This window comes from Aedes aegypti, chromosome 3 (assembly GCF_002204515.2).
Source record: "Aedes aegypti strain LVP_AGWG chromosome 3, AaegL5.0 Primary Assembly, whole genome shotgun sequence".
NCBI lineage: Eukaryota > Metazoa > Arthropoda > Insecta > Diptera > Culicidae > Aedes > Aedes aegypti.
In genome coordinates, this window is record NC_035109.1 from 396,183,859 (window position 1) to 396,208,269 (window position 24,411).

Sequence of the window (24,411 nt, forward strand, 5' to 3'; positions counted from 1 at the left end):
CGACCAATATATATGTGCCACTGCGGTGGTTTTCTTTGGTGAACAATTAGCTGATTGTGCGTGTAATAATGTGTCATACCAAGCGCAATAAAACGACCAACCCAATGAAACCAATTTACTAATGGGAGAGTGGGAAGAGGGGGGGTACAATTTACTCGTTGTGTTATTCTGGATCAGTTGTTTAGGTCGAATATATGGGAAATAGAGGAATCATTCGGTGGATTGTGGTTTTCCAAAAGTGTTCATAATGATAAATATATATAACATAAAAAATCAAATTCGAATCAAAAATCGAATTTGTTTAAATTCTATCGTTGCGGTGATATGTGTCTTATTTTTATTGGCAACTTATTTGTTATTTCACACATTCTTAACCCGTAGGCTACGGGGCTGACATACAAAATTCAAAATGCTCGTATTTGAGCATAACCTCATATTTTTTGGTGAAATTTTAAGGATTGCTTCACTATTAGTTGTAGTTCCATAAGTGATTGGAAGGTTTAGCTCCGAAGTATTGTGGACAAAGTTATTCCAGAACATCTCACGGTCAGGTAGGGTAAAAATCACATAAACTTCCTTTTAGAACTCATTTATCATTTGGAAACGAATGGTTTCCTACAAAATGTGAACAGACCCGTTATTTGTAATAAGTTACGAAAGCTCATGATATTTTTAAAATTTATTATTGATCTAAAATAAGACTAAGGCCTCCAGAATATTCCGGAGCTTTGCCATAATCAACACAGGTTCATAAGTTATTTTTTAGCGATTGATGTCTACGTTTGTTGGTTTACAGCACACACTAAGCCTTAACAGACGTGTCCACACATTTTGATAAGAAATTGAATATTGAAAGTCATTCAAATCGTCCTGAAATTCAGGTCCTTATGATCTTATGATTCTCTTGAAGCTTTTTCGTTCCTATCCATAAAGCTCCATATGACTCATATATTATATGCTATGAATATTGATAATCTCAAGGTCTTCAGAACATACTGAAGTTGTGGTCATAAATGTATATGCGCGACTTAAACTATTATTCAAATAAAATGTTTTTAACACATCCATACTTGATCACAAACCTCCGTTATAGTTAAAAATAATTGTTTTCAATATTTTTAGTTGTGCTATGAATTTTAAATTACTCTGATGACAATATTTACAATATCTACTGGATCTACTGTTACTGTTTCTCACTTGTTTTCAACATCTGATATCGCAGGGGAATTTTCTGTGTACCGTGAAGAAAATGCTATGGACCAATGCACGTATTCACTATCTGACGTTTGAGCGTGTTATTTACGTGACCATAGCAACGAGTGAATTCGGCACCGTTCAAACTTCAAAATAGAACTCATGCATTGGTCCATTGTCAACCGTTGTTATTGGGTAACTAGATTGTTGTATTAAACAAGACTAGGAATATTTCATTTGAAACACTTCATCAGTAATTTCTCATTTTACGCAGCTTTAGTGAATACCCCTAATATCATATGCTTCATCCATGCATCCTTAATGCGGATATATCACCTTTTCAAAGTGTGTTATGGAGTAAGTTCTACCATATTTAACTCTTGTTGTAGCTGTTCTTGTTAATATTTCTAAGTTACAGTCGGAAGGGTGTGAGAGAGTATCACACTACCTAAGACCCACATATTTGTCGCAGATGATGAGGAACTGCTCATCTGAGGCTGGTTTCAATTAATGAGACAATTTTTCCGAGTATAAGTGCTTATCTTTCGATATCTAGGAGGTACGCAATTCCGAATCAGAGGAGCAGCAGACCTCCTACATTCTATAATAAGCTTCTTCTTTCAAGGAATCTATATTTATAATGTGATAAAACCTGTTCAAAGCTACAAAAAAACTACTTTGACGCTTATAAGTAGAAGCAATAATTGAACACACAAGAGTACCGATGCATGATTAAATTCAGTATCCTTAAATCAGTTTATGGCCGAACCGGAATAATAAGCGCGCTTTTGAATTTTTAATGGTGACATACTATTTATTTCAAAAGGCATAAATAGCTATATCTTTATCTAAGGAGGCTCTGCAAAATAGTATGCAATGATAATTGTATAAAACGACTACTTCATTATATCTCAATAGATTGGGAGTAGAACGACAAGCACTAAACAAAGAATACGGAAATACCACAAAAGATCAATGAAAACTAGTTTCAGTGGTACATCCCGAACAGAATCCATGCAATGATTCATTTATTTGATGAATGCCGAAATATTACTAATAATGAATAATGAACCTCGTTCATTTTGGTTGTTGATTCTCTATTTTAGAAGTTAACTGAAAGAAATTCAAAAATTAGGCATACATAATCTTTTCCGGATCAGTTTATGCAGTAGAATTATATTTTCCGCGAACTAAGGCAAACTTTGCGCTCATCTGTTCAAACGAATACAATGAAATATTCGATTTGAGGCCATACGAATGCAATCAACATAGTATGCATTTGTTTGAATTGCTGTTTTCAAAGGCTCCAACGCACGAAACGGTTTTCAAAAAAGTTACACAACTGAACTCCGTTAACCAATTTCACAGCACACGAAGCTAAGCCATTTGATGAAACGTATCAGAAATTGTATTGCCTTCCGAGTAAAGACAAATAGAATACCAACCGGCTGCAGCTCCATATGCTTTTTACATGGTGTGTATCGTTCAAAACAACTCTCGTATGGCGCTGCAGTGTATGCTGGATCTAGACGGATGTTGTCAATCCCGGCACTGGTCCATTGTATGCTTTCCACACATAAATTGTATGACGAACGTGCAAAGACAAATAATCCATTCGCGGGATATGGAATTTACTACCATGGAATGGAGCGGCGTTATCCATTACGGTCACTCATAGTGGACCATTGATGGCTTCTGTGATTGTCAACAAAACTGCATTCAACGATGGAAAATTTTACTGAAAGGCGTACAATAAACTGTATGAAACAGTTCTTGTAGATGTTTCCATGAATGTAATAATCGCGATATGATTTTGATTCGATTTGGATTTGATTTCAATGTAAAAGATTACAAGTCAATAATGATTATAACCTGGGAGGGAAGCACAAATACTACACACGAAATATGGCTTGAAGTTTTTTCAAACTGCAAGAAAACTCCAGTTTGTCAACTTGATAGTCGACTTGATGAAGTCAAAGTTTTCTATGCATTTCATTTCTGATTTTATTAGAAAAAGTAAAATGATGCGTAATTGAATACTTTATATTCAATAAGAATAAAAGGTGCTATCGTGACAATACTTTTGAATAGGCATGAATAGCTTACAGTTGATTTTTTGTCACATTTGATGAAATGCAAAAATATGTTTTGATCAATTACGCGCTTTTTTCAAGTTTGTCCACTGTTTAAGATCCGGGCTCACAGTGACAGTTCATGACAGCAGAATCTCGGCTCACTATGACGTGCAGAAATTTCGTATCGGTTTCTCCCTCCCAGAATATAACCAGTCAATTGGATACAACAAACACATAAAGTTAAAAGCAACATAATGTATACACCTCTCTGCACCGCATGATCCATCTCAAAGGGATTGGATAGCTGATAGCATCACAAGTGTATTCATTTTCCCACTCACATCAGTTTCAAGACTCAAGTAAAATGATTTCTAAGGAACGTTTAAGGTCCTCTCCTAGCTCCAGACGAACTTTGTCTCTTTACAGCTGGCACACGTCACCCATAAGACGAAAGGGTCAACTTTGCTAAAGTTGTAGACTTTTCAGCAATACCCTGGTTACATGTGTCGTGTGTTTTGCTTCCGTTTGGTTCGGTCATGAATGATGGTTTCCAAATATTTTTTTGCCGCGGTTCATTAAAGTTATGGTTTTAACGGGTTTCAATGGTTTAATTTGATTATGACTTCATTGAAGGAACTGCTTACTAATATTGTTTGGCAAAATTGCTAAGAAATATCAAAATTCGACATGAACAAACATCGCCAGTGTTTATATAAGTTAAGTAAAATAAGAATGGAAAAATAATCAATTGTTTAATAATTGAGGACAGAACAACAACAGATTAAGTAATCTGAAAATTGAAGAAGGGTAATTCTATTTAAATACAAACGATACAAAAGCAACAACGTTTTTCTTGTGCTCAATAACGTTTCTAATCAAGAATATTGCGATCTACTAAAGGCATGATAGTTGGTAAGCATTGCTTTTAAACTGTTCCGTTAATTTGAATATTTGGTTTTTTACTCAGTCATACAAAGACAACATTAGTTTTCATAGCAATGGTCAATCTTCGAGAAAATTTGTAAAACACTGTGACTGTGTTTTGAAAATAAAAACATTTTCTTAGGAGGATGGATATTCGGAAGCAAACCAAATGCAAACATGTTTGCAGTTCCCTCTACAAATAATATGTCAGTGTATGGCAAAGGAAATTGAGCTTTGTCTTTTCGGAAGGCAAACAATACCGACAGCAGCATCAGTAACATTAGCTTGTCGTGGCGTAGGTCTTGTGTTTGGGACGTTTGGGTTTCAACATTTGCAGCACCATTTCCACAAACGACCGACGTTGCCATTATTCTCAGTGCTATTTTCTTCCTAATGATAGTCTCAACTTGGCGACAAATAATTTTCGCGAAAATCGAGGAGAAAGCAAATCAGTCTCTATTGTTCCTGGAGCTTATTGTTCGAAAGCATATCGTTTCTGCAAGGTTTTCTGCACTTTAGCCGTATCCCTGCTGGTGCAAATCTGGTTATAGCCAGAGCTTAATACAAAGGTGTTATATTTTTAAAACAAGTGCAATCGTGACACAATGTTTTCCACAATGGTTATTGTGATGCTTTCGTCTTAGAAATTACAATCTTTACAATATTATATCAAAATCATGCAGCCACCTGGCTTTCTGTGACTGACATCCAGATTATAATTTACATATGTACCGTTCATCTATCCACGTTGAACTTTCCAGCTCACGTGTTCAGTTCATCTTCATTTTGATCAGTGCACCGCACGCAGTTTCAGGAAATGAGGCTACAACGGAAATTACCTTTCCGCGCAACGATGACATTGGAGCATTAGGGCAGTTCGAGTTACGAAAAAACTTGAAAATCTGTATCCCCCCACAACCTTTGTGATGGAAACAGAATTCGGTTAGATTTTTAGCGGTGATGACTTAAAGGTGGTCCAAGGATCATGCAGGTTTGTATGGAATTTTTATGAACACTTATGAGCTCGCCCTTAAAACCCCATGTAGCTCGTTGTTATAAGGCAAATTATTGAACATATCCCCATTGAGAGATCTTCTCCTCATCGTGGCATTGCAAAATAACTTGAAAAACCTTTCGTTTGCGCAGTGACAACAAGCTACACACTTGGTTACCAATGTTTTTTAGGGCAAGATCATATGTTATGCGAGATATGGGATAGTCCGGTAGAATTGTTCAAAAATCCAAAACAAAAATAACTTCAAATTTACAGCAATTTCTTTCATTAGGGCTTGAATAAGAAGGTTTGAAAATTGATATTAGCATTAACTCGGATATGACATTTCTACCAAATTAGAAGTATTATTTCAATTTTTCATATAAATTATTATATTAAAAAATATTCCCTCTGGGCTACTTTTAAATCCTTACCAAAATAGACGAAAATTTGCTCAGAACTAAACATTTATCATATGGATCGTATAAAAGATATGGGAGACGGAGATTTATTTCACCCTAATGGTGCATACTGGTGCACAATTAAAGCTATCAAGGTTGTCGCTCTGTGGTGATAAAACTTGTAACTCAACTTGGTTTTAACTTGGTGGAAGATACAGTTTCTCATATCATGAAATCCTCTATTCGATGCTGTAAAGGCGAAGATAAAAAAATTGTTTGATCAAACTGATTTCTGTTAATTTTAAGCTTATTGTGCGCTTTTTCATATACCGTTTTATCTCGAATTCCAAGCATGACTCATTGAGGTGGTTCAAAAAATCGTTTTCGAAAACGATTTTTTGAACCGTTCTAATAACTTATACTACAAACAGTCGTGATTTCAAAGGTTAGAATTGAAATTTTGGCAATTTTCACATGTGGAGGGCTTGAACCATTGAAGAATTGATCATCTTGTGAAGAAATATGAGTGGTTATCATGAAAAACCAAACTAAAAAGTCGAGTGTGGATTTTTTTTTCGAAATTTGAGACAAAACGGCATATTGTAATGAGTGTCGTTTTGTAAAAGGTCACTTCTCACTAACTATTGATGTACAAATAGGGAAGAGGGTTCAAAATTCCAACCTAAGGCTAAGCAGCCCGTCATTCGTTTTGGCAACAATGATGACTTTTTAGCTTGCATTTCAAAGTCATAATACTCAGTAGTTAATATTGACTTGAAAAAGTATTACTGTACACGCTATAATACATACATGTCAGTGCATAACCAACTAATTTCCTTTGATTCGAAATCGTGAGATGCATAAGCAACAATCATCAGCGACGCGTACAAATTTCAATGACGGCCTACTTCGCCTTAAGCATAAATCGCATAAACATAAATTTGTTTACAAGAGACCATAACGTATCCTAGTAGATTGATTGCATATTGCCGTTTCAAATATTTTTAAAGAAAAAGCTGTTTGTTTGACGTACAGGCGCAATCTTTTATAAGATACATTCCAAAACAGTACTCGTTCAAAATGCCAAATGAACGGGACAAAACGCCCCAAAACACTGGTTAGGGGATTAGAATATTGGGGTTAGACACACCTAACTATTGAGAAAAAAAATACACTGATCGTGGTGTGGTAGGGGTGCTCTGATGTTTCATTTTATCGAAGCCATAAAATACGAATAAAAATCAATGTCCGCTCATCATTGAAAAAACAAGTATAAATAAAAAATCGTGTAAAACTCAGTGCACAATCCGTCTTAACTGGAGTCTGAAAACGTCTTTACGCCTTTACAGGAATCTGGTATTTACTTATCTGAAAAATCCTTCAAACTTTTTATACAAACTCCCTGGACGCTTTAAAAAACCTTATAGACTACGTTTGTTAAGGGTTGTAAGAGGGGCATATAATATAAGTGTTTTAAGGAATGTAATGATATATGGGCTCGAATTTGAATTGAGGAAATTAAAAGCAAAATAGCGTAAGTATAAATAACCCAAAATTGTATGGGGTTAAAAAAAAACAATCTTCTATGTATTATGTGATTTTTCCTGTAGGAAGGAAAAATCTCACGAATTTTCCAGTATACATAACACAAAACTATTCGATATATTGCTTGCACCCCTTTTTGCATTTAGGCCCTTCAATTAGTCAAAAAGAAGGGTGTTGAGGAAGTATTTATACTAAACAATCAGACCACTTCCCCCAAGGAAAATTTCTTCTAACAACTTTGAAATCAATTTTCCTCCTAAAAACTTTCACTGGAACTCATAAGGGGGAGGGGTAAAAAGAGGGTCACGATGGAAGGGGAGAGTTACAATGAATTTAAAGGATATTCAAGTCAAGTTCAATAACTGAACCAATTGAAAGCAAGTCAAAATCTGTTTATTTCCGATAAAAGGTTATGATACTATCAGAAAATTCATCATATTGTGAGAAAACTGTGGAAATATAAGATTTTCCTAATTGGGTCTCAATGATTTTGAAAGGGATTAAGGATTTGCAGCCATGAACAAATTGAACAACATTATTCGATCATGAAACCAGTCTGAAGCACGTCAAAATCTGTTTTCTTCAGAAAAATGGTAATCAAACTAGCTAAAAATGAAATCACTGCGTTATGTGAGAAAACTGTGGATATTGAAGATCCGACGAGCCCTCTAGTGAATGATTGTTTAGTTCATTGAGTTGTGTAAGCGATAACTCACGCGTAAAAATGAGATATAGATTCCAGTCGATTTTGGCTACACGTTCAAAAATTTCATGCTGCCAAAAACGAACTTTGTCAAAACCGTACGGTCATTTCGTGGTACATTTTTCCAACAATTAATTGTGTTTCAACAATAAATCATATTGGAATTGAATGAGAATGGCATCCTACAATACATTGCTGATTATTAATATTGAAGTCCTACATTTTTTCAATCGTTTAAATATGAGACGGTACTAAAATCGAAAGGATTTGTGTTGAAAAAATCTAGCCGTGCCAAAGTAGAACGAACACTGGATAAGAATTTGATATTTTACAAATACTGATTTTTTAACCTCTTAACAAATGTGCATGTTCGTAAACATGATTCCTTGCTTCGAACTACTTGATAATTACATCTCCAGTAAAAATAGTGGAAATTTTAATTTAATTATGACTTGCAATAACTGATAACTTATTCTAACATATATTAAGTCTTCACAAGTATAATACTATTCTATTGAAAGCTTTCTTGTTGAACATCTCTATTGTGCCGTATGAGTCGCTTCCCGTATAAATGATCTTTAAATAATTAGTAATAATTAGTAAGAAGAGAATCCACTTGCCTAAGTTTTCCTAATCATTGCATTGGTTTCTTGAGTGAATTGAGATGCTGTTTACTATATGGGGATTTACTTTTTGTAGCCTACTGTTGTGTGACACTCTCTCTGTATTATTTAAAGTCAGCTTTTCTTAACCTTTACGACTTTTTTTTTCTTCAATATTTTTAAAACCACTCTCAATTTACTTTTTTAAAGTACAAGTTATTAGCTTTAAATGGCCAATGCAGAATTCGGAATAATGCCGGAGATATTTCGGGTTGTACTGAGGACTTGGCGGTGCAAAACTTGAGATGTATGATTATTTTTTATTTATTCAAATCACAGCACAGTAGTTTTAATGTAAACGTATGAAATTGATTGTGAAAATTGTGATCATTTAAACTTAATTAAAAAAAAATTGTCCGTTCCGGAACACCGTGGCCGGTTCCCCCAGGGCCCCTTTGGGGACAGTTCCGTTTTATGTCCAAAACTTATCGTGCGACGTCTCAATCTTCATGAACTTGAAAGAACTCGTCAATAACCGAAGACTGACCTTAGTATTAACAAATGCGGTCAATGAACGCAGAATGAACATTGTAATAATGGATGTGATCACTTCATAGCACCTGGCACAGGTTCCGCAAGGGCCTCTTTGGGGACATTTCCTTTATATGTTCAAAACATGTCGTGTGACATATCTATCTTCATGAATGCGAAAGAGCATTACAATAAATGAAAAATCATGTGGCGGATATAGAACACCTTGCCCAGGTTCTCTTAGTGCTTCTTTGGGGACATTGTTTTATGATTAAAACATACCGAGCGACGTCTTCGTGATTTGTAAATGACGCCACCATATGTTTTGGAACATTTTCATTTTATGTTCTATACATTAAACGCGACGTCTTAACAAAACAAACGTCAAACATGACTGTTTTTCGCCTCCCTGAGTTTATTCTTCATATATTGAAATGCACGGTATGTTTTGGACATAACATGTGCCAGGTGCGATGGAGTGACCAAATTTGTTGATTCTGAGGTCACTCTTCGTTTATTGACAAGTTCTTTCGAGTTCATCAAGACTAACTTTGAGAACAGTGATAATTATTTTTTATTTATTCCAAAACAACACCATAGTTTTAATGTAAAACGAATGATAATGATTTATTGTGATCATTTGAACATAATTTGAAATAGTTGTCCGTTCCGAAACCCCTTCGAGGACTTTTCCTTTATATGTCCACAACATTTCGTGCGTCGTCACAAAACTTCGGAACGGATAACTATTCTAAATTATGTTCAAATGATCACAATAAATCATAATCATTCATTTTACATGAAAACAACGGTGTTGTATTGGAATAAATAAAAAAAATAATCACTTTTCTCAAAGTCGGCACCACTGTGACCCCTGTACAACCTAGAATACCCCAGGCATGGTTCCGATGTCTGCATTGACCATTTATGGCAAATAACTTGTACGTTTTTAAAGTAAAGAGTGGTTTAAAAAAATCGGGTGAAAACCGATGAAATGGAAACTTTTTGAAAATGCTTTTTCGGAGGTCGGGGATTTTTAGGTTAATTACTGTGGCGCCTCATGGCATAGCGAGAAACTTATGAAAGCCTTTTGATCCGGAATAATGGTTCATCTAGTGAAAAAATCCTAAAGATGTTTACAAAAGTTATCGAAGTTGGCGTGAAAAACGTGAGAGAAATTTTACAATATCGTTGAAAACCCAACATAGCCAGGAGAAATGACCAGGAAAACTTTTAAGTTTTAAAATTCCTTACCAATAATTGTAACTCACGGTTCACCACCGGCAGCTACAGCCAGCTTAAGGAGGGTTCACAGAAGGTGACCATTCCCAGCGGCTAACGAGACTCTGTATAATCCCTCATCTCCAGAGTCGGCACGCTTATCCTTTGCTGTTCGCGGATTCAGGAAAGCACTTGGGTTGCCGTTTCACACTCTGTTTATTCTTCTTCTTCTTCTTCTTCTTCTTCTTCTTCTTCTTCTTCTATTTCTCTCTCTATCTCTCTCTCTATATCACTGTTTGTCCAGCTTCGTTTTCTCCCTTTACCCAGGACTTTTCTGACCTTGTCTCTTTTCTTCCTCCTGTTCCTGCTCGATCCGTGGTTTCCTGCGATCTTTGCCACCATAGCTGGACCACGGGATGAGCGTACTGGACAAAACGCTGCGGTAGCATCCTAGTCATCGACCTGGTGTAGCGATGGCCGGAATTGATGCCCAATTTCATGATTACCCACGGTTCTGTGGTATACACACTTAGATTTTATTTCGTTGTTCGGTAAATTTTCTTACCGAAAACGAACTGTAAAGAAATATTCAACCGAAATTTCGGTATTGCAGACGAGCTCTACAGAAAATCTGTAATAATAATCAGAATCTAAACGTCATTTCTCTGTTTTCACCGAAATCGTCGATTATTTTACCGAAAACCTTGTAAGTTGTGACGATTCACCGTAGACTGCAAATTTTTACCGTACATCAGTACATAGTGTTGCAATGCCTTACCGAACAAACGATAATTTGAAATGTTTGAGTCCACCATATTTGTTTGTGGAAGCAAAACTTCACTGAGAAAAACGAGAATCCATTATCGGCGTCGTTTAATGGATGAAGGTAAATTATCGAATAAAATCCAAAGGTATTATCAAAAAGTAATCCAAATTGTTATTTTCTAGATAGAAGATGAGACATCCATTGCATCAGCTTTGTTTGCCAGAGGAGAATTGCTGCAAACGGGCCAGGACTGTGGCATCAGTGGATTTTTGCAGCTTACCTTTACGTTGTTGCCGGTGTTGCTGAGAGTATTTAATGTTTTTCGCGAACTTTAAAGCAGTTTTAATGAGAATCACAGGAGCAAAACTCATATATACATTACCATTATTTTATTCCAGTGGAATTAAATTCATGAAAAAATAAACATGTCTAGAAGAATACAAAATAGGGATTGTTTAATTTAATATCAGTATAAATTCTGATTCTCAATCATCCTATTTAATACCGACTGCCCGCTGATATGAACAATACGTTCGGTAATTATTTTCACAATTCGTTCGGTAATAATTCGCGAACAGTTTGTAATTATTTTGACAGCTGAGTTTGGATTCAAATTACTGGTTGTTCGGTAATTCTTAACATTACCGAAAGCACTACCGAACGCTCAGCGGTTTATATTTCGGTAATAAAATTACCGGAGTCGGTGATATTTTCTTAGTGTGTAACCACGGGGTTCTGTAGAATGGGGGGCGATATGACACTGCCTTTCACAACTTTCACAACTGTCCCACCGCTATCACTGGTGGGAATATTTGGGCAAAAGGCCGATCTTAGCTAATGCGGAGCTCCAGAATATAAATTAACCAACGGTTGCTCCCATGGAGTTTAGGCAGAGTTCTCTATTGGTCGGTGACTTCTACCATACATTTGGCAGGCTGCGTACGGATTGGGTGGCCAAACATAGAGCAGAAATACACAACACAAACACTTTCCTGAATTATAAACATTCAAATGACACGTAAACTACACTAACCGCGACAAAACATCGATAACCTCCTGCTGAGGGAGTACTACGAATGTTACATAATTTTACCGTGTAGAATCTCAGACAATCAGAAGTCGCATAACTGTTAACGAACAGAGTCGTTTAGTTAAACAAATTTCATCGCACCCGCAATACATGGTGGATGATATCGTTCGGCCGATGAGTTTCCTCTCATAAAACGATATTTTATGAGTTCATACGTACATTTCGTTTCGTTCCGTATACTCGTACAAAGTAAGTCGGATCAATCCGAAGCAGCTGTCAAATCAACATTGTTATCACAAATTAAGTCACATAAGAGTACAGACTAGTTCTCAATAAAATTTACTCACTCGCATTGCATGTTATTTTTCATCATATAAAATATGCACGTGTATCGCCTCCACTTTTATACGTATAAGGCCTTTTTGCAACATCTTAAACGTGAAATTTTGCGCATATAAACATCGCATAACGCAAAAGGTGATTTCGTTATGCACACATTCTGGTTGTCTGGGATGAAGGGTTGATGTACCGAATAAGTTCAAAAAAGTTTTTGCAGATAAATTCACCAGCAAGATGAAGATTTGGCAAGCTTTCTGCGGTTATGTAAGAAAAATATCATTGGCATTTATCATAGGGACAACAAAATGGACAATTTTACAAAGAAAAGTGTCAATAGAAAAGGATTTTCCCATTTATTCAATCGAACAAAGCGGTGAGGTTCCAATATGATCAAGCCAGCTGCCATTACTGACCATACGTCATATAATGGCATTTGGACTTTGAATTTAGTAAGAAAGTAGCAGTTCATCAAATTGTGTATATATCCAATAAATCGAATAATATTGGGCAATAACCAAACACAAATCTAAGAAAAGGTCAAAAAATAAAAACGCTGTTTGGTTAATACACTTTTCCAAACAAAAAATTGACAGATAAGGAGGACGATGTAAGGACTGTTCATTTTATAAAATGGACACTTTGTGCATGCTGTTCTTTTTAATTCATCAATGGAATTGTAATCGGTTTTCTGTACATCGTTCGACTAATATTGTGCAATGTTGTGATAATAAAAAAAATTAAAAAAATAATTTCACACGAATGTGGAAGATCGTTTAGAACGGTCGATGTTTGGAGATTATCAAATCAACGATTTTTAGAGACTGCCTGGAAAATTCGACAATCTATTTTTTTATTTTCAAAAAAGGATTGTTCTTCTAAAGCATCATCATTCAGAAGCCTGCTGAAAAACATTAAGTTATTTTTGGAGCAACTACTTAACAGATATAAATTATTAAATAATTTTTCACAGATTTTCTCAAAGAAAAATATCTTAAATGCAAAGGGAACTGAAATTACTTAAGTTTTTAATATACATTAAATCATGACGGAAGTGCAAATATAGTAGAAATACAAAACATAAATAACGCCTTCATAGAGTTCCTTATTTAGTCCATACGTGACATTCAGAGCACAATAGAAAGACAAATGATTTATTTTTGGCAGACCTTTCTAAGCACAATGACAATGGCAACACTGTTTAAGCTCTCGTTTATACAAATCCAGTATGTGTAGTAATATTAAGTATTGAACATGCTTTTCATTTGTCTTTTTTGCTGGGAGTGATAGGATGGTGTATCAGCAAATTTGGCCTCAATCACTAAAGGAACCTAACGTCAGAGAAAGGTGGAATATTTTTGTTTTTTTTTTTTTTTAAAGCTATACCTTTAGTAGAATAGTAAAGGGTACCAACACATAGTTTGTTCATAAAAATGGAGATTTTTGTTTTGCGAAAAATTATGTTTAACTTTGACGAATAGCTTTTCTTTGGAGTTTTTGGAAAAACTATTTAGTTCTTCAACCAAAAGCATTTTCTAAGATCTTCTATTCTCATAACAGAATAGAATATAATTGAACGATGCACAGAAAACCGATCACGGGTTTATCAATAAATAAAAAAGATCTAACATAAACAAAGTGTCCACTTTATGAAATGAACAGTCCTTAATTGTACAAGAATTTATGGGAATAACTCACAAAAAAAAATCGAAATCAACTGAAAAGCATAAAAAATTTGTTTCATTATATTCTTCCCTTGAAGCTTATTAAACATCAAGTTCTAAGTGAAACAGACTTTATCCTCTCAGGGGACCTCGCTGTTCTATATTATACTTTATCAGAAGACTTGCTTTTTGATAGCTTTACACTTAGCTTCGGTTACGCTTCATTTTTGTTTACACAAATAATGCGTAACATAAGCCAAGCGAGTCCCGTGAAAGGACAAGCTACAAATAACAAATCCCTTGAGAGAGTAAGCAACAAAACAGTGAGTTACCTGAGAGGGTAACTGTTTTAGCTCAAAAAGAGATAGGGGAAGTGGGGGTAATATGCACTTAGGGGGCAAAACGCGCCACACTCGATTTGGATGAACGATGTGTTTTAGAATGCTTTTTTCACCCTAGATTGTAGTAAATGGATAAAAATGCTTCTCTTAATATATTTAAATGTGTTTTTCTCATGAGATCGTAAAAAACGTATGAAAACGTTTTTCGCTATTATCGTTGCAATTTTGTGCGATTTTCAAGGCCATTTTTTAGGTCGATAAATAACCAAATTTCTGAAACTAAAAGGAACATAAAATAATGTTTTTCACATCTAAAATCTCTGCTTTCCTACCTTAAAAAGTAGCTGATGAAAAGTGAGGCTCAGAAGTAGAGTTACATATTTCTCAGGAGCACATAAATGTACTGACGAGCCTCCGACCAAACCGTCTCTTAGCTCATCGGAATCCTAGTGTGCTGCGCTAGACGGAGGCTCACGAAAATTCTAAAAGCGCGCGCTAGGTGATGTGCTCTCGGGGAGACTCGTCTCATGCGCTGCTCGGTGCTACGGCTCGCCAACGGTCTCCAAGTTGTGAAACAACTGCTTAGTAACAAAGAGCCTCTACAACTATTTTCGCCTCATTATGCAGGTGTCTAGATGGCCTACATGATATGGTCGAAGACTCGCGATCCAAAAGTTACAATTTCGATCCTCGTTGAAAACTTTTGTAATCACTTCAATTATTGCGCTGAATTTTAAACAGCACATGTGACGGAGCGCGTGGGATCGCAGTGAGACACATCTCAAGAAAAATGAGGCGCACCAAAAAAGGTCTCACAATGTACAGCGCGCACGGGTGCTTGCAAGCAATGAGGCTCCTGCACTTAAGGCTACAGCACGTGCACAGTAACTCTACTCAGAAGAGGGTAACTAGTAGCTTTGAATACAGAGGGTGTCCGGTCATAAGGCCGAATGAGTCATCAGGCCGATATTTTCAATGCTTAACAGGAATCAGATATTTCCCTTCTTTTATTATAGGCTACTCTTTCCTTTCTTCATTGTAACTCATTCGATCTAATGACGCGTTCGATCTAACGAATTTCAACCCAATATGCTTCGACCTAATGACCCAGCTCCGATTATAAAGCGAGCCAGTAACACAGAAATAGGAAGAGTTACCTATGCTTTCTGTGCTTCAAGCGTTTGTGTTATGGAAACTTTTGAAAATTATGACCTCATATGATCATTTTCACGTTCTGAGGCTTCTTTTTGAGGTAGCATTTTGAGAAACCAATAAAATAGAATAAGAAAATAAAAATCATTTTGTGCTATTGAAACATTAGAAGATTTGAATTGATAGGCTCGCACTCAAATCCCAATCAATACGCTCTACCGTGAGAGCAAACTTTTTAGAGATCTGCTGCGCAAATCTCACACTTGAGATTTTGATGCAAAATCACTCAATCAACTCAATCCGTAAAAAATGATTCAGTTGCAAAACCCGTCAAAAACTCGTGAAACCCGTGTATTGTTTTTTACGTTAGAACGAACTACTATAATTGTACCAGACTAACAAGAAATGATTACTGTGTGTGAGTAAACTGTGGAAATACGAGACAATGAGTCAAAAAGGTGAGCTAACCCATCCTTGATTTTTTGACTGCTGAGTTGCGTGATTGACAACTCACGCATGAAAAATCTCAAGCGTGAGTTGTGAGAATTTGAGTTTTTGACAACACAGTTTGAATATTTTATGATTACTTTGACGTTTTGAGCTTGGAAAGCTCTTCTGAGAATATTGATAACCTGTAACATAGAGTTAGAACCAGTAAATCGTTTCGAGCTATTGGAATTTCAGAAGATTTTGATGTCTAACTTTGACGTTATGAGCCTGATCAACTCCTTTCAAAGGAGGAATTTGGAGAACATAGATATTCATTACCATAGTATTTGAATGTGTAAATGGTTTTGAGCTATTTAAATTTTAGAAGATCTATCTGCTCACTTTGAGTAATGAGCCTGTAAAACTCTTTCTGAAGAATAATTTCGAGAACATATATATTTAGTAACATATGCTTTACACATTCTTGAAGCGATTTATTTAAGAGGAATAAAAATTAATGTTAACTCAATGCTAATTCATACATTTTTTAAGGTGTTCATGCTCAGTGTAATATGAGTCAGTTTGTATTTGTAGGAAAAAAGTAATATAAATATCAATAATAAATATGTTTGTAGAATTTGACTGTTTTGGAAGTGCCTCTAAGAGGGTGGCTGAAATATAAGGAGCCCCTGAGAGAGTAAGCTAAAAAAGCAAGACCATCGAGAGGGTGAGAAAGTAAGTCCTTGAGAGGATTAACCATAAAAAAAAATCTTGGGTGGCACCTCAGCAAAACCAAAACTGAATACACAATGTTTTGTCGACAAAACAAATTATGAATTACCATCTCCAGGGATAGCAAAGTATTTGATAAACCTGTCTAAGCAGCTTGTTCAAACCATTGACTCGTCACTGCTGACTCAACTATAGTCTAGAATTAACAAAGCTACTCGCTAATAATAAACCAGAAATGATATTTTCTAACAGAAAAAAATCCCTCCATTTGTATTGCAAATTGTAACAGAAATAAATAATCTCCGTTTCATTTCCAACCTCCATCAATACCTCGATACTACTACTAGACTACCCCCAATAGGATTGGCAGTCCACTTCATCTGAAATGCAAAACAGACAATCAGAATATGTATGAGACTGCGGTCGGTCGGTTGGCCACTAACCCACTGGTCGTTTTTGCTCGATACTTGATGTTGTGGAGTTTTCCATTTCATTCGGCTTGGTGTTGCTTAGCCAGAAATTACTATCATATCGTTCGGTTCATTTATCAACCACCAAAGAGAATGCTTTCTTTTGGAGCCGGACTTCTTTTTTGACTCGTATCCATTGGATATGTTCTTTTGGCATGAAATTCAATTAGGACTAGCAATTTTAATTGAAAATTGGAACGTTCAAAAACAAAAGAAACATTTGAAAACGACATCAAAGTTATCAGTGACAGTTCCTCGGAAGAAAGTTCCAATCAACTGTAATTGCTCATATTTATCGAGAATCTTAATTACGACTGAGTGCCTCTTTGAAGATACGCTTCAAAAAAATGGCCAGATGAAATTTAAATTCAGAACGAGAGCAGCATAAATCCGCCTCAGCCGTGAATCAACTACGGATTACACTTCGTCCTAGGCATGATTGAGCATTTGTACGTGCGATGTGGTTCAGTGAAAATTTTAACACTCAATTGAACTTAACTGATTGTCAGCTCGTATACCGATGACATCAGCTGGCTTCAAGTGTGCGTGTGTGAGGCGAATCCTTCTGAAAGCATTGATAAATGGCACACATTTGTCACCTCTCTGGGCTCCGAAAAGCAATAAATCAACATTTTGTGATGGCTTATTTGGTTCAGCATTGTACCGATGGACGGAAAAAATAGACATCAAATCGAGCTTGAATCAATATGTCACTTGCTGCCAAAGTGAATCATATTTTATTGCAATTTCATATGCTCGAATTATTTTTGCGATGAAGAAGGCATATTGGGATATTAGTTTGACTAAAACCATGAAGAGGTAAGGAGCAATCTTTGAAACAAATTAATATAATGTATATTTTTCACAATCTTTATGCAAGTGACAATCCTTTCTTTAACATAAGTCGAATATTGATCCTATTCAATTAAATCAAAACAATAAAATAATAATTCGTTTTTGAAGCACCACACCCGATTTGAAAATTAATGATTTTATGTTTTTTTTTATATTTGCTAAAGCTTCTTTCAAGACTTATTTTGAAGTTGTTTCAACTCTTTCAATCTTGTAAATTTGTTTAATTTAGTCATAGATTAAAAAAGTAATAACAAAAATAAAATAATTTTGATGTTCCTAGAAAGTACTTATAAAAAACACTACCCATTGGCATCCTTTTCCATTGCTATGTAAAAGAATTATACGAAAAAAGCTTACAAAAAGAGTTATACGGAAAGAAACTTAAAATTATTTCAAAACAAAAAAAAATTAAATAGTTCAAATAGAAGGAATAAATGCAGTCAGATCTCTTATTAGAAACTGCCAACCCACTCTCCCCGCCGTAATTTCCCGATTGTTTTTAATGGGATGAAGCTGATTTGTCGTTTTGAATGCGACATAATATTGGCTTATGTCTTACAGAATTTTGTCTAAATCGATTGGCAGGTAGCTGAAGAAATGCGGTGGGCGTAAATTGGATGACAGCGTCTAATAGAAGGCCTTACTGTTATTAAATATTGTCAATCAGGTCTTGGCACTGAAAGTTCAATAATTTAGTGAATACTCCCATTCAGAATCACACTTTACACAGACGACGTGATTTTTGTTCAGTTAACCGGATTTTATCCTGGAATACGAACAGCCAGGAATTAATCGAAGACAAGAGCCATATCCAACACGTGTCGTTTCATTTCACTTTCCGATCAAGTGGATATGCAGATTGACCTGTGATGAACGAATAAGCATTAGAACAGTTGATATTTTTTTTTGCAATGGAATCAAAGACAGAATCTAATATCGTTTGAGTAAAAATATGATCCGACCAAGATCTCACAACAAGCTCATTTCTATCAACAGTTGTGAAAAATAACATACCTTGATATACATTTGTTATCAACATGGCTTTGTTCTCAACATGTTATGTTTCTGTAACAGATTGCATTTGAACGTTTGTCGTGAATAAGATCCTAAGTTGATTCTATGACACTACCCCGAACTCTACTACCCGCCATTACTCCGAAAGCATTGAGCGTTGTTCTGAGATTGTTATTTTAATCAATAATATATTTAATACTGAAATGGAACCTAAGCAATCATAGCACTAAGCGCACAATAAGATTTGGCTGAAGAAGACAGGTTCAAATCGGATGGTTTAAAATTATTTAGAATTAGAAATTATTGAGTTTCTAGGGAAAAGAGTATCTTCGTGCTTCTCACACAACATACTTATGCAACAATGATCAATTGGCTTTCAGTTAACAGCTGTGGAAGTGCTCATGGCTATGAAGCAGTTTCTGTTCCAGTGTGGATGTAACGTCATGCTGTATCTAACAAATGGAAGAAATTAGAGGGCGTTTTGAGTTAATTTGGTCCATTAAATTGGCATTGGTTAATTTGATCCATTAAATGATCCGCTGGCACTATACGTTTCTCTTGTCTAGATTTCAGCGTATGATCCAAAATTGTACAACCAACCACGGTGCTACCCTTTTTATATGTATAACAGTAATGCTTAAAGATAAGCCTATTTTAAAAAGAAGGGAAGTTTCCTATGAGAATTAGAAACTAAGAAATTCCCAAAAATCCTTATTTCATAAAATTTTCAATACGCGACTTCCAAGTAACAATTTAAGTTTTACGAATTACTTCCAGAGTGCTTTGAATACACGCCTATAAAAACACGGTCAAGGCACTGTTGCCCTCTTCGCATCCCCCAAAACCTCTTGTAGATTAGAACGTGACTAGTTGACCCACTCTGAAAGAGGCTATGAAGTGTATAATTATGTCACACGAATAAAGCAAAATAGAATATATGGTAGCTCTTTTGAGGCCACCTGTTCTAGATGTATGTCGCCTCATCTTGAAAATGATTTTATCATAACGTCGATCTTGCCGGATTTATTCCAACGTTAACAGGGCAAAATAAGATTGAATACACATCTGTAATAATTAGTTTCGTAGTGCTTGTTAAATTTGAAGTATTTTATTCTGATATACAGTATTGGGCAAAACATTAGCAACTTTTTTGATTTTCTTTACAAAATGGTTTACCTTGAAAGCTCAGATCTCAGTTATTTGTAAAGCGATTTGAATGAAATGTTCACAACACGTCAGACATAACTTGAATTTTAACATATTTTTTAGGAGATTTTTCCAATCACGAGTTCAACAGCAATAACAGTTTGATTGAAGTGATATTTTAACATTTTTTATATTTTACGTTACTTTAAAAGTTTAAGGAATATCATTATGACGTCTTCAGCAAAGTTGTAGATTTAGACAATATGAACAAGTTTGCTGAAGACAGTGTAGGGCTTTCCTGTTTTCAGATAATTCGTTAATAATCTTTCGTCAAAAAATTAATTTTAGTCAAGCCGTTATAACTTATGAACTCGTATTAGAAAAAATGTCAAAAATATATTTAAAAAATTAAAGTTATGTCTGACATGCTGTGAAAATACCATTCAAATCGAACCATAAGTAACTGAGATTCAAGCCTCCAAACTTGACCATTTTGTACGAAAAATCGAAAAAGTTGCAAATGTGTTGTCCAATACTGTAGTGCTTAAATCTTTCGTGCCGAGTGAGATTTACTGTGAAATGTGACGAAAAAGAAGTCAAATTGCGTGTGCCCCCTCTTATACTGGTATATTTCTAGTTATTTAGTATTTGCTTTAAGAAACCGCCAGGTAAAGTACAAAACATATTCATCGTTTCTTGGTTTGTCTTGGTAGTCAGTTCAATCATCATACCTTAGCATTAGAGGGTCTTGTCCCGGGAATCCCGGGACAAAAATCCCGGGAAATCCCGGGATCTAAAAAATCCCGAATCCCGGGATATTTTCGAAAATCCCGGGATTTCCCGAAATCGCATGTTGAAGTAGAAAATACTGTTATATTATTTTCAAATAATGACACAGAACAAGCTGGGGGGCCCAGATAGCCGTAGCGGTAAACGCGCAGCTATTCAGCATGACCATGCTGAGGGTCGTGGGTTCGAATCCCACTGGTCGAGGATCTTTTCGTAAAGGAAATTTTCTCGATTCCCAGGGCATAGAGTATCATCGTACCTGCCACACGATATACACATGCAAAAATGGTCAATCGGCAAAGAAAGCTCTCAGTTAATAACTGTGGAAGTGCTCATAAGAACACTAATCTGAGAAGCAGGCTTTGTCCCAGTTGGGACGTAACGCCAGAAAGAAGAAGAAGAAGAACAAGCTGCATGTTTGTCCGGTGACTGTTGATACAGGAATGTATTTTAGTTATTGCATTCAGCTTACTCAATAAGCGTTGTTATTGAGGTTTAAGGCTACTTATGCTTGAACTTGTTTTTTTTCTGGTATGTTAGTTACGTATTTTCCAATAAACTATTGCAGGTTACTCTACGTTTTTTTCCATTTGTCAATAAATTCTTTGGTGCTTGAATTATTCATCATATTAAAATTGTATGATTGCCATTTTATCTGTCCGTACCCGTTTAAGTTTGCCCGGTGTACCTTACAATTTTCCAGGACGAATATGCCTTTGTTTGTCATGCCAACAATTTAAAAGCATGAAGATAAGTAAATAAGTTGCATAATCATTAGAGTAGATTTTAAAAGAAATGGTAAAATTTGAAAGTGACTGGAATCACTTTACTATACCTTATACTACTAAATTAACTATAATAAATGCCCGTTGACTTCAACTGCAGTTATGTGAAATATTTATGAATGAAACCTGAGACAGCATTGTTTTTGTCTATTTTAATTCAACTTACCCTTCGTAAACAGGTTCGGGTATTGTGAAACTGCTCTATAAGACTAAACAAAGCTTCAATACGCGCTCTGATTGTTCTATAGTCGTTTTGGAAACATTAGATTTTTGTCCCGGGATCCCGGGAAATCCCGGGATTTTTATAAATAAAATCCCGAATCCCGGGATTTTTTCGAGTTCGGGAAACAAGACCCTCTACTTAGCATGTTATGAGCGAATTCATGGAGATAATTTGGTTTGAAAATAGTGAAATTTTGCAACTGGAGTGAAAATTTGTAAGGCGGAACCATATTTGATAGATTTTTATCGACAAATGTTGTTTTGTCATCCCAAATACACATATAAGGGCACACTGCAGTGCACTGTTATGATTCAGCATTTGTAGATGTAAAATTGCCTTGATAAATGCTGATTTAAGATGATTCAGCATTTTTTCGCTTTTTATGACAACTAAGCAGAATTCAATAAAGTTTGACAGTTTGGGCGTGCTGTTTTGAAGAATATACGCAAAAACAATGAAATTAGTTTTGCATTTTCGCATTAGGAATAAGTGTTCTTTAGTAATAACGCAATATTAGTGACGTTATATTGGTGTGGGAAGTATTAAATTTGCAAAACTAATGATGTTTTCGCATTTTCGGAGCCCAAATTCTAATTTGAGAAGTATATATAAGGTAAGTTATCAGACACCAAGTGGAAGTCATGTAGTTTAAAAGCAGCTCTTATGACAACAAGGTGTATTATATGAGTCTTATATCATAGCCGTAACAAATAAGAGTCGTTCAGCTACGGCCAGCAGTTTAAATAAGGTATTGTATGCTGCAATAAAGCTGGTCTCGTAGCCACAAAATCTTGGTTTTATGTTTTGGCTCTAAAAGGTTTTGAAAACAGCCAAGAGCTGGATTAAATGATATCAGATATTGGCAGAGTTAAATGTCGCCTCTAACTATTTTAGCATTCACGTAACTGTCATAATCACACGAAATCCAAGAAAGGTAAACCATCTAAGGGCCCGTCCTTAAACCACTTGCTCATCTATGGGGCTGCATAACTTTAGGACATTTCGTCGAATGACATTTGATCGAATGACGTTTGGTCGAAAGGACATTTGGTCCAATTGCTATGGAACATTTATTTTGGTCGAATGACATTTAGTTGAACGGAAATTTGGATGAAAGCTTATTTTCAAATGGAATATTGAAATATCATTTGGTAAAATTGATTACTGTTTTCTAAGTTTTGCGAAGTTGATAAAATAACGTAATATGAATAGTCTGGATCATTAACTGTTGTTGACTAAAAAAGGGACATTTTATGTAGTCATATGTTAAAATTTCATACATCTTTTGATTTGTAATTTGATGCTATGCGAAAATGTAGGATTTCGATGATTATTCAAATAAACTTTTAGGAAGTAGTTGTTTTTGTACATCGGCTGAACTATTTAGCTCTAGTGAATTTTTCATTCTTTGAAAATATCATCATTCTTCGACTGCTCAACAAGCTTTAATTTTATTACTCAACGATGTGAAAGAAATGTTTTTATTATTTATTATTCTTTTGAAATGTCATCGTTCTTCGTAATGAACTGCTGATCTTCATTTGATGGAAGAATTCAGAGAGAGTGCTCGGGATCTTTCTTTGAATTGGTGTTGAAGATATTCCAAAATTCCCCCCGTTAATTTTTCAGGCTATAGAGTTTAAATCGTATTCAGATATTCACTTTTCGGAACAATTCATTCATGAGAGTATATGATGATGATGATTATTTAGCCACCATCAGCGCAAGGATCACCTATGGCTGCAGAATCATACCGGGATGGAATGATCTACCTGATGGTTTGTTGTAGCAGGGCTAGTTAATATCTCTGAAGACCTTTGGAAGACAACACTAAGGCTGTTTCCTCATGACAAAAGGCTGGCGACCCCACGCACTTTCATCCAGTCAACAGTTCAATTAACTCCCTTAGGCTACCCCTCCCCAATACCCAATGCATAGTAATATATCATATATAGTGTAATTAAAGTATCTTACCTCTTTGCACCCATGTTCGTTGGCTTCGTATTTAGATTCATCATCCGTGGGATGACCCAATATATTTGAGTATACGAATAAAATATAAATATGCAACTTACCCAAGTATCTTCAACAGACAAGAATTCATGATATTGTTTATTGAGACAAATTCTCTATATATTTATATACAGCACACAGCAATCCATCTTCGATACTTGCAGGAATTACATTCAAGTTTTCCACTTTTTTTTCTATACACAGTTTTTGTCACCACACCATACCCCTCACCATATCCCTCACTTCTTCCTTTCACTCAAAAATGCGTTAAAGTTGTTACCACTCTTCTTCATTCTTTATTCACCACTTTATTCCTTCTTGCATTGTACCCTCCGCATCAGCAAAATTCACATCTTCACAACTACCCCTTTGCAGCAGCACGGCACGCAGTAATCATTCAAGTTTCCATTCACAGTTTATTTCAATACCAGCCACATACCTCAAATTCCCATGTCTTACTGTTACAACACAACCAC